Raw genomic sequence first — 12,678 nt, 5'->3', positions numbered from 1 at the left:
CTCAAAATAATCTTCATGCCAAAGTAGGTCCATCTTGGCACAGCCTGCCCTTGACCCCTACAGGGTAGAGGGAAAATTATTTTTCCACCTCTACACGTATCAGTTAAAGCCCTTTAGAATATGATTTCTGATTGTCTCTCTGGATCCTACCATTGAAAATGCTTTGCAGTGATCCAGATGTTCTTTACTTATTACAAGTTAAGGCCCTTCCTGGGGCACCTGGATGGCTTATTCAGTTGAGTGTCTGGCTCTTGAGTTTGGCTCAGGTCACGATCTCACGGTTCATGGGTTTGAACCCATATCAGGCTCTGCATTGGCAGTGCAGAGCCTACTTAGGATTCCCTCTCTCTCCCTCTCTCTCTCTCTCTACCCCTCCCCTGATCAATGCATACACACTCCTTCTCTCTTTCAATATAAATACATAAATAAACTTAAAAAAAAAAAACAATTAAGACCCTTCCTTTTCTGATTCCATTTGTGTCTTTTGGCTCAACACTCATCATGAGGTGAACCCAGCTTTGGGTGTTCCAGGTGGGGGAAAGACAGTAAGGTATACCCTAAACTAAGAAGGCTCTTTGAGGCTGGAAAACAAAGCAGTCAACTCCAAACAGTTTACACAGACTTTTATTCAGGGTAACTTATTAACAGGGGGTGGATTGGGTGGAGAATGATCCATGGCAACTGCATAGTTACTCTCCACAAAGTCCAGACCTTAGTCTACAGATTGTATAGAGTGAAAGACACTTGAGGAGGGCCACTGTAGTGAAACAAAAGAATTCACACACACTTCAAAGGGCTTGTATGCACCCAACTGACAGCTAACCTTTAATTAGATCTTGTGGCATACTTGTGCATCAGGAAGGAAAGAGACTATGGTATCTCTAACAAATTCATGGGAGGCCACAACAAGCTTCCCCCAATCCTGGCTTTGGCGGGCATTTCTAAAGTATGTATATTAATCTCCAAGAGGCCTGGAACATGTTGTCCCAAGAGAGGTCATGGTGCAAATATAAACAAGATGGAGGGCCAAGGATGGAGTCAGCATTATTAGCACTCCCACAGTAGGTATGTGTGTGTCCATTAATAACATACCTGTACCCACCTCTACCTCTGTTGTGTTGGCCCAATTTGCATGTCGGCTTTTGTCTTTTTGTCTCTTTCCTATTCTATAGAAACATTGAGGACCTACCACAATATGCTTTGTATTTTGTCCTAAGCTCCTTCCATGGGATACTAGATCTTATTTCTCACACCTGCAGTCATTGCATTGGGGTTCTTAACCAAAATAATTTTGGGGGAACCATCATGGCACCTTGTCTAAATTTAAATATTGCCTCTGGTTTAAGTTTTCTACACCTTTTTGGACAGTGGAGATTGTTTTTGTTTTGAGATGCCAAAACCAGGGATAGTGGTGAGAGGTGGCAAATAAAGACTGACATATCAAAAGATGCAGCATGGGCAAGCTCATGTTCAGGAAGAGTCTAGTGTAGGGTTGGATATTGGAGTATACTATGCTCTGAATAGGAAGTCACTTGTCAGGAGTTCTATAGACTGATCAAGTCTGCACTGAACTGTACACAACTGCCATCCTCCCCTTTTCTGTTACTGATCCATCTGTCACATCCACTGACTCAGGAAACTAACAGGTAAGTCACAGCATGCTACCCTGGCCAGTTGCCCCAGCCCAAGGAATCGGAAGGGGCTGGACAAATCGAAAGCATAGGTCCTGGCTGGGTTTGCCAACGATGTTGCCGGAAAAAAACTCAGATAAACTTGTTGCAAGAGAAACCAATAACTTAAGAAACGGGATATGGAAAAGAGAAAGGGAGGGATTCATTTCTATTGCTGGGAGCCAGGGGAGGCAGCAGGCTCAAGCCTCAACAACTGACCTCTCTACTTGCAAGATGGACACCTAGAGTTTTATAGGGAGAGGCTGGGATCATGTACATGCAAGAAAGCAGGCAGAGGGAAGTAATCATATGTGGGAGTCAATATGTGTTAGGCATGTGATCACGGGCAGGGAAAGAGATGTGGTCTCTTAGGCATTCTGTTGCTATCAGGTCTTTTTTGTCCTGTGACTGGAATGTTCCAGTCATTGTCAAACATCTTCATCAATGCCTCAAGAAAGTGCCATAAGAAACAAGAACAATGGATTTCAGTTAGAGCATGAGCTCAGCGGTCTTGTCTATTTCTGGTTTTAACTGTTGGAGTTTACTGTTGAGCAAGAGGGCTCCCTGACATCCCCTGCCCTTTGGTTGAAACTGAGCATGGTTTCACAGCCAAGCCTACTTCAGTTGTCCCAAAAAGATAATTTATGAGCACATTTTGAGTTTAAATGTATTTAAGCCTCTGTATCAGAGCTGAATAAATGCTGCTCTGGTTTTCAAAAAAAAGAGAAAATTAAATCCTAGAAACTGCAGATTCTGATGGCAATGCCGTACAAAACTCCATGTTTTATGAGAAAAGCTAAAGCTGATCACTAGGAGCAGTTTAGGTTAATAAACTACCAGCGACTATAAGTTAACTTCCTTTACATTTATCAGACGGGCTTATCAGAAGCATGCCATTGACATAACACAACAGGCTCTCCCATGATATACAGTGTATGAAATTTAGTGTACTTACAAAAAAAATGCTGGCTGTATTCTAGGATCAAGTTGATGGTCTGTGATAAAGGGAGATACGCCCTATTCTCACCCTTGCCTTTTAGCACCCTGTTCATACTCTTAGTCAAGTATTTCATGACTGATCCCTGGCATGAAGCATTTTTTAAAGTTAAGAGTAAAGTTTAATATCAGTCATGATCACTATGGCTGCAATAGTATAATGTATCTGGAAGTTGATAAATTATCCGATAAGGTATGTGATCTCAGCTTTAGGTTAGGTTGTGCCCATTGCTTGATTTAAGTCTGTCCAAGCTTATTTGGGGAATTATATATGCAGTCCCTACAGAACTCTCTCTGTATGAATAGCTGAAGTATCTCCTGAGAGAAAACTTATCCTAGAGAAATCTGGCACAACAAGCTGATTCAGTAACAGAGCCTTTGTAGGAAGGGATGGACAATTCTAGCACAGAGTGGTGCTTGTCAATTACATTTATTTCCAAGAACAGTCTCTAAGGACCTATATTGCAATCCTATAAATTAAGGAGTCACAGGGGCGCCTGGGTGGCTCAGTCGGTTAAGCGTCCGACTTCAGCCCAGGTCACGATCTCGCGGTCCGTAAGTTCGAGCCCCGCGTTGGGCTCTGGGCTGATGGCTCAGAGCCTGGACCCTCCTTCCGATTCTGTGTCTCCCTCTCTCTCTGCCCCTCCCCCATTCATGCTTTGTCTCTCTCTGTCTCAAAAATAAATAAAACGTTAAAAAAAATTTTTTAAAAAAAGAGTCACATAAATAAAACCAAAGAACTGTATATTATTTAGCTATTGCTGCATAACAAATTGCCACACATTTAGTTGCTAAAAACAACACACATTTAGTATCTCAGAGAATCTGGGCATAGCTTAACCCAGACCTTGGCTTCTCACGAAGCTGCAATCAAAGTACCAGAACAGGGCTAGCATCTCTTCCAAAAGCTCCATGGGAGAATCATCTGCTCCCAGGTTTGCGTGGTTGTGAGCAGGATTCAACTGTCTATGTTCTGTTGGATTGGAGCCCCTGTCTCTTGCCTACTGGCAGCCAGTAGTGGCCCTTGGTTCCTTTGCACTGGGCCTCCCCAACACGGCTTCTTGCTTCATGCATGCAAGCCTAAAAGGCAATCTAGAGAGTCAGCTAGCAATATGAAAGTTATGATACCATGTAATGTAATTATGGAAGTGCCAGCCCATCGCTTCTGCCATATTCTATTGGTTAGAAGCTAGTCACAGGTCCCACCCACACTCAAGGTGAAGGGGGTACACAGGCATGAATATCAGGAAACAAAGATAATTGGGGAACATTCTAGGGTCTCTCTGTCTCAAACTGGTGTGTTAAAAATTAAAAGTCATTGGGGCACCTGGGTGGTTAAGTGGCCAACTCTTGATTTTGGCTCAAGTCATGGTCCCAGGGTCATGGGATTAAGCCCCACATTGGGCTCCAAGCTGACCATGGAGTCTGCTTGGGACCCCCCCCCCCACCTCCCCTTTCTCACAAGCCCTCTCTCTCTAAAATTAAAAAAGTCATTAATTAATTAAAATCTTAAAAATTAAGTCTTTAGAGTATCAGCAGCATGACTTTAGTACTGCTTTAACAGAGTGCAACATAAGGAGAGAAAAAGTAATAATGGAAACTCATTGTGGGTCAGAGAGTACAAGGAAGCTGGAGGCGACTTCGGAGCCAATCTGAGGCTGAAGAACACTAAAACAAACTTAGAATTCTTTGTATTTCAGCTAAGGACCAGGTTCAACAGGGAAACACTCAAGTTTGAAATCAGTAATTATAAATACCCACATGGTGGCAGTAGATGACAGTATTCTGAGCAACTGAGTACAGAAAAGCAAATTTATCTCCCTTGATGGCTACCCATGTTTTCCTTTCTGTCTGATCACTGGAAGGAGAGGGAGGTAACTACTCTCTTTCTACCCACCTATCCTCAAAGCACTACCCACAAAGCATCTACCCCTGAAGAGTGAGGACTGAGACAGTTCACTGTATTCTTTGCACAATTCTTCTAGAAGAATAGGAGGGTCTCAGGGAGAAGGAATAAGGTCTCCTGAAATACATACCTACAAAGACTTATCAAGTACTAATAGTCAAATGAGTCAGCACAACGTTAATTAAAAATATCATATTTAGTCTGCTATAAAGCCAGTCTACCTCAGAATTGACACTATTGAGAAATCCTAGAAGAAAAGTATCAAATTAAACAGGGAATATTATTTCTACAAATGAGAGACATTAAGGAGAAAGAATTAGTGCTATATATACATGCCCACAAATATATTCATGTATTTACACATATACTTGACAGAAATTCATAGCATTATCCAGTAAGAGTAAGTAGATCTGGCATTAATAAAACAGGAGGTAATTCTATAGGTGTTCCAAAAAAAAGGTGTTATTATCAGAGAAATTTTATTACCTGAAATATAAACTGAGAAATCTAAATAAGACTGTGATTAGCCTACATCTTCTCAATAACCCACACTCAGAGAGGTTGATATCTGGCAATGTTGGGATTCGTTTGATCTTGGGACATCCTAAAAGGCAGTTTGGTTTTGCAAAAGTAAAAATGCCTCATGTCTTTAGGGGTCTTTTTCTAGGAATAACATTCCATTGTGTCCAAACAACATCCAAAGAGGTAGAAAGTTGAAGTGCCTTATGAAACCTGAACAGTCATGTTTAGAGAGATGACAAACAGCTAATCTTGGAGGAATGATCAATGCTAGCATTATCCTCTGCCAACTCTATTCTCACACAAATCACAATAACATGCAATCGTTTGAGGAGTTAATACTGTGAGGAGAAAAAAAAAAATACTGTGAGGAGAGAGCTGAGTTAACTGAAAAGATGAGCCCCACAGAAATCTGGAGAAAAGCTTACTCCAGGACGAAAAAGCAGTGAGAGAACGCTTGCTGTTTTCAAGGATCAGCGAGATGGGCAGTGTGGTTGCAGTGCAATGAGAAAGGGAAAGGGTGGTGGGTGGTGAGGTCAGAGGGAGAACAGGCCTTGTAACCACCGTGAGGGCTATGGATTTTACTCTAGGCGTGATAGAAAGCCAGCGGGGACTTCTGAGTGGGGAAACAACACAATTCATGGTTTTATTTTTTTTTTTATTTATTTATTTTTGAGAGAGAGAGAGCATGCGTTCATGCACCCGCACACATGTTAGGGAAGGGGAGAGAGGCGGGGGGGTGGATAAAGAATCCAAAGCAGACTCCAGGATCTCAGATATCAGCACAGAGCCCAATGTAGGGCTTGAACTCATGAACCATGAGATCATGACCTGAGCTGAAGTCGGACACTTAACCGACTGAGCCACCCAGGAGCCCCAATTCACGGTTTTAAATGATTTAAATGATTAAAAAACATATTCTAACAGTTATATATAATATATATGAAATCCATGATTCACATTTATCTAGAGGGCTGGAAAAGCATGATAGCAGGACAAATGATGAGGTCTGAAGGACACTGTATTTTGAAGGTAGAGCTGACAGAATTGGGTGGATTGAGTGTGTAGATAGGAGACAGAATCCAGAAGGTGCATGAAGATCAGAGGAGAGTGCAGTGCGTTAGGGAGAATATGAAGGCTTGGTTTGGAACAGGTTATGTGTCAGATGCCCAGAGAATTAAGAGTCATTTCAAACCTACAATCAGAACTTGGTGACTAGTTTCACAGGAGTTAGCAAGGAGAAGGGAAGCAGAAAGGATCATACTCAGTCAAACATCTCTTAAGCTTGCTCCCAGATGCTCAGTTTCTTATTTTTGTGTTTGGCTCCCAGATGCTCAATTTCTTTTCTTTTCGTTTCTTTTTTTTTTTTTTTGTAATCTTATTTATTTATTTTGAGAGAGAGAGCATGCACATGGGGAGTGGCAGAGAGAGGAAGAGAGAGAGAATCTCAAGCAGGCTCCCCACTGTCAGCATGGAGCCCTGCACAGGACCCAAACTCACGAACCACGTGAGTCTGCCGCTTAACTAACTGAGCCAACCAGGAGCCCCCCAGATGCTCAATTTCTAATGCCTTCAGGTACACAACCAATACAACCAGGACTGAGAATCTCTGGTTTATAAGATAAAAACAAACTCAGAATATTTTCCTGCAATAATTATAATATGTTGAGCAAATGCATCTGGTTCATATTCAGCTATTATTTCTTATTTAACTAAATTTAAAAATCACCATTGGAAAAGACATTTTTTTCCCTTTCAAGTGGTAGTCACAATTTCATCTGGATTATATAGCTAAAAAACAAATATTGTATTAAACTCATTGCCAGCGAGGTAAACACACATTTGCTGCAGGTTCTGAGTGGGTATTGGGTATAGTAACAATTCAATGAGCAATTATTATAAGTCTAAGCTCATCGTCATGGGAAGATGACAAAAAGGAAATTATTCCTGCCATAGATGATTTTACAATCAAGTGCAGAGACCAAGGATAACAGGAAACAACTAGAAAACAAAGCCAGGCATATGTGGCGTTAACAAGTCAAAGTAGAGCACACTGAAGAGAAATGACAGTGTGGGATGAGTAGTTAAAGAGGGCTTCATGAAGGACACATACCTTGAATTAGGGAAAATAGATGAGCAAAGGGATGTGTCAGTTTTTTTGCTGTTTTTGTTTTTGTTTTCAGATAAAAGGATGTAAATACATAAGCTTGGAGGGCACTAGTTGGGAGATGGATCTGACTAGAAAAGAGAGTATGTTTATGAGAGCATGGCACAGTAAAAATGAATGGCAGAAATACAAAAGTATAGGCAGTCCCCAACTAGCAAACAACTCAGAACTAGAAGCATTGCCCAGCTTCTTTAATACCATGCACACATTCAAATACCTTACGCTCAAGCTGATGACCTTGCTTCTTCTCTCCCTGAGAAAGATGAAGGAATCAAAGAAGAAAACCATTTCTAAACTCCTACCATCACATCACCCAACCTGCCAGCATGTGCACCCTGGCAGTCTGCCTTCTCTCTGTCCTGAGCAGGAGCTGGAGGTGTTCCCACTCTATAGCTAATCCCTCCACTTGTACATCAGGTTCTTCCTCTCTCACTTACTCAAGGTCATCACTCCAGTGATTCTCCCTGTGCAGAATTTTTTGTTTGCCCTTTGAGATCCATTTTCCTCCTGCCCCTGCCCTACTCTTTGCCAGAGAGTCTGCCCTGAATCAATGGGTTTCCCTGCCCTCCAGCTTCCATATTGTTCTGTCCAGTGGGAAGGACAGGGGTGCCCAGGAAAGGGCTTGGGATGTGTAGGAGGGAGGAAAGTGGAGGTGGGAATTTATTTTTCCAGCTCCTTCCCTGTGGGCTGGCTTAGTCCATCCACCAAATGGCACAGGTAGGTCTTAAGAGAGCTCCCCTTTTACGGTTCTGGTAACTTTTCCCCTCCCCTAATTGGTATTAATACCAATCTGTAACTTACCCCCAGGGTACTACTCTATCCCTTTGTTTTCTTTATACTCTGATCATAATTTTGTATAATAAATAATCCCTGTTAAAACTTCAAATTAGGGGTGCCTGGGTGACTCAGTTGGTTGAGCATCCAACTTCACTCAGGTCATGATATCCTTGGTTCATGAGTTCAAGTCCCGCACTGGGTTCTCTGCTGTCAGTGCGGAGCCCATTTTGGATCCTCTGTCCACACCCTCACCTCCGCTCTCTCTACACTTCCCCTGCTGGTATGTGCACTCTCTCTCAAAAATAAATAAACGCTTTTTTTAAAAAAGTAAAAAGAAAGAAAGAAAGAAAGAAAGAAAGAAAGAAAGAAAGAAAGAAAGAAAAGTTCAAATTATCCAACTTGTGCACACCATCTGCTTCTTGCCAGGACCTAGACTGATACATATCCCTTTTCTCTCTTATATCATCAGTTTTTACAACTCAACTGAGTCCTACTGATAGTAAATAAACATACTGGTTTTTTTCCCTGATATTAAAAACCAAAGGGGTGCCTGGATGGCTCAGTCTGTTAAGCATCCAACTCTTGATTGCCGCTCAGGTCATGATCTCTCCATTTGTAGGATCCAGCCCAGAGTTGGGGTCTGCACTGATAGCACAGAGTCTGCTTGGGATTCTCTGTCCTCCTCTCTCTGCCCCTCTTCCACTCATTTGGGTGCTCTCTCTCAAGAATAAATAAATTTTAAAAAGAGAGAGAGAGAGTCCTAACGGCCTACTCCTCCTCCAGCTACCACATCTTTTCTCTGCTCCTTCTTAGGGCAAACCTCTTTGAAAGGACTGTCTTACTGGCATCCTCAGTTCCTCTCCCACTCAGCCCCACTAACTGCTCTCATCGGATTACCAACTGAATCTTTGTTCTTTCTGGATCCATCAACAGCCCTTCCCTCATACCCCTCCTGAAAACCCTTCCTCTAGTTCTCATCCAGCATGCCAAGCTCTCTTGTTTTTCCTCCAAACTCTACATTGGTTGTTCCATCTCAGTTCCCTTTTCCTGTTTTGTTTTTTGTTTTATTTTATCTTCACTTCTTATTGTTGAGTATCCCCAGAGCTGACATTTTGAAACTTTTCTCTTTGCTACATGCATTTCAGTGGAGCTCTCACCATTTATAAAATCAGGACTCCCAAGTTTATATCAGTGCCTCAGATCCCCACACTGAACACCAGATTCCTATATCCAACTGCCTTTTGACATCCCCACTTGAATTTCTAATACAGATTTCAAACTCTACAAGTCCAAAACTAAACTCCTGATCTTCTTCTCCAAATCTGCTTCATCCATAATTTTCCTCACATCATTTAATGACAACTTCATACTTTTCTTTTTTTTGTAAGTAGGCTCCACACCCAATGTGGAGCTTGAACTCACAACCCTGAGATCAAGAGTCAGATGTTCTATTGACTGGGTCACTGAGGCATCCCTGGCAACTTCATACTTTCAATTTCAGTTTTCAGTAGCCTAAAAATGTAAAGTCATGCTTGACTCCTCTTTTCCTCATATCCAATCCAATTGACTCTCCCTTCAAAATACAACCAGAATTTGACCCCTTCTCACCACCTCCACCATCACTATCTCAGTCAAATGCACCATTATGTCAGCTGGATATTTGTCTCTGACAAAATTTCACCTCTCCAGTCTTCCTTCAAGCCCTGAAAGGCAGGTATGAGGCTTATTTGGTGGCTCTCTTTAGAATATGGGGAATTAACTGTCTCTGGTCCTCACATCTGTACTTTATAATTCTGGGCCAAGAGCGGGGGGAAATCTCACTTAACATCTTATTACAACTGAAATCCTGTCACGCTGAATTTAACCCTACAGAAGACTATGTAGTTGAAGACCCCCAGGACCTGCCATTATCATGACCTCCATAAGCAGCCTAGAGAGTGATTAGTCCTCAGAGGAGCAGAGGAAATAAGGTTCTAGGAGGGAGGTCTTTGGGAAGAAAATGGTGACAAGAGAGGCACTGGAATTATATAAGGATAAGTTTGTTGAATATGATGTGGTATGGTTGGGGGGAAATATGGGGAAATATGTTTCAAACTGACTCTACAAACTTTGAAAAAGAAATTTGCCATCAGTTGGATATGGCAGTGGGGGTGGGGGGGGGGGGTCAGCATTGCTATAAAAGAGAGAGGCCAAATACACAGGTGGAACTCAAGCCTTTCATTCCCATTTAAGAGTGTTTCCAGTTTTATCTGAATATGAGAGTAGTCCACCACAGCTTAGTTTTATTACTACTAGCATTATTATTTTATCTGCCCTATGGTCCCAGAATATGAGGAAATAGAAGATAACTGGGGCACCTGGGTGGCTCAGTCAGTTAAACATCCAATTTCAGCTCAGGTCATGATCTGTTTGAGTTCAAGCCCCACTTCAGGTGAGCTTGAGCCCCGCTTCAGGCTCTGCACTGACAGTGCAAAGCCTGCATGGGATTCTCTCTCTCTTCCTCTCTCTCTCTCTGCCCCTCACTCTCCCTTTCTCTCTGCCCCTCACTCTCTCTCTCTCTCATAAAAATAAATAAATAAATAAATAAATAAATAAATAAATAAATAAATAAATAAAATGTTTTTAAAAATTAAAATAAAATAAAATATTTTAAAAAACGAAATAGAAGATAACTTTGGAATTGGGCAGGGGGGTTTGGTTTTGTTCTGCAAAGTCAATTGAATATCCTCTTTTACTTATGTACCTATAAGGTCAATACACCGTCAGCTTTGGACAAGTGTGTGAGAATTCATTACCCTGTTAGCAAAGCCATAGGGAGGGAAATTTTGCTTAAGGTAACTTGAGACCTTCTCCTGGATTCCCCTGCTAATCAAAAGTAGAGTGTTCCTATGAAAACTTCTGTGAGCCAGAATAGCATAAAGCAAAGAAGCAATTACCATTCGTTTATGTGGAAAATGTTTTGAGTATTCCCAGATGCAAAAATAATTTCTCTTAGGCTTTTCTGATACCTCAGGACACATCTTGGTAACAGATGCATAAAATAAGTCAAGATAAAGCACAGATGCTCACACAGTTCAAAGCTCTGGCGGCTTGATTTGAGATGCTGAGTTTAGTTCCCAGGGAGGAGCTTGGAGTGGCCACTCTCATTGCTGGGGGTGCACGCTGCCTCTATATAATGGTTCACTGCAAAACAAACATCAAATGCTCTTATTATTTTTCACTTTCTTTCATAAAAGCAAAAATTCTCTTTGAATTTTTTCCAGTTATAGGTTTTCTGTAAAAATGAAGTGGCCTAACATGACCTTTTGAAAACAAGAGATCCCTATACCTACTGACTTTTCCCTGAGATAGGAAGCCCGGATTGTATTGATCCAAGCCAGTGACAGAGAAACTCATGGGGTTTATGAAATAAAGTTATGGCAAAAGCATAAAGGAAGAACCAATGCCCAGCGCTGAGCCACAGAACTGAGCTGAGAGGGCAAATGAGGCAGTCTCTGCCCTAATCCAGCCGGCCTGGGGGCAAATATGCACTCTGGAGAAGTCACTGTGCATATTTCAAGGATTTCATTACTGAGGTCTAGTAGGCTTACTGCAGTAGGAAGTCCATGAAGTAGCAGCTTCTAGAATCCAAACTGAACCTGCTCGCCTGGAGAGATCTGATAGATTCAAACCCTGGGAAAGTGGTTGGGGGAGAAATGAAAAAAGCAATGGTTCTGGAGTTATGGTCAGTTTGCATAGGCCCTTCTCCTCTAAGAATAACATGAGGGAAGCGAGATGGCCTACCCTAAAAAGTCAGCTACCGCTGGTGCTCCACCCCTAGGGCTCCCGGAAGCTGGAGATTTAGCCCCAACTATCTAGGGACAATTCTGAACTGAAAACCAACCTCCAGTGTGGACTTGTCAACAACACCACATCAGGGAGATCTGGAGCACCTAATTACTGATAATAATAAGTACCTAGGATTCCTGGACAGATAAAAGACTGGAAGGCTGTGAAGAAAATGGATCAGAGCTGTTGCCCATCAAGGCCTGTGGACCCCCATGCTCTCTGTTATACAGCACGAATGGGAGTTATTTCCACCCCAAACTATAAAAATGTTCGCCTCAATTGCATTATTTAAGTTTTAGGATTTGAAGGGAAGGTTTCACAACTGAAAATAAGTGGGCCAACACTGTGTTCTTCCACACCATCAGGCAGCCTCCACCCATCTGATACAGCTGTCTGCTGAAATCTGCCAACAGGACAGTTAAAAATAGATGGTGGCTCCCTTAAAGGAGTTGCATGATTGATTTATATAGCCTTTCATAGTTATTTGCCTAGATCAGTTGTCTCCAAATGTTTTTGCTTGCATGCCCTTAAAGAAATGTGAAAGCCGTGTATCCTTCACAAATTTTTAAGTTGACTAATATTTTTAAATGTGTTTAAAAAGTTTATTTATCCATGGGTTAATAATACTTTATTGCGAGAATAAGTCAGGATTTAGTTATTCTTATTTTTTATTTACACCTACAGTACTTTAAAAAATCTCATTTTTATACATAAGTAGTGAGAATAGAAGTTCTGTTAGTGAAACTTAAAATATATTGTTTTTATTTTGCATCTAATAATTGGAACAACATATTAATATTGGAGACGGAGGAATT

The 12,678-nt window shown here is 41.6% G+C and overlaps 1 protein-coding gene across 2 annotated transcripts in view; it reads right to left on the bottom strand.

Moving 5' to 3' along the window:
* FRRS1 (ferric chelate reductase 1) overlaps positions 1-12,678 on the bottom strand; it is a 111,896-nt gene that overhangs the window by 75,341 nt on the left and 23,877 nt on the right. Inside the window, exon 2 of one of the 2 annotated variants that reach the window (XM_047869439.1) lies at positions 11,105-11,218. The gene's annotated coding sequence lies outside the window, so the exon portion shown is untranslated. Of the gene's footprint in view, positions 1-11,104; positions 11,219-12,678 lie in introns of those variants that run through there. The other variant, XM_047869438.1, reaches the window with a different exon arrangement.

Source organism: Prionailurus viverrinus, chromosome C1 (genome assembly GCF_022837055.1).
Source record: "Prionailurus viverrinus isolate Anna chromosome C1, UM_Priviv_1.0, whole genome shotgun sequence".
NCBI lineage: Eukaryota > Metazoa > Chordata > Mammalia > Carnivora > Felidae > Prionailurus > Prionailurus viverrinus.
The sequence above is the reverse complement of the archived record's forward strand: the minus strand, read 5'-3'. Positions and strand labels throughout refer to the sequence as shown.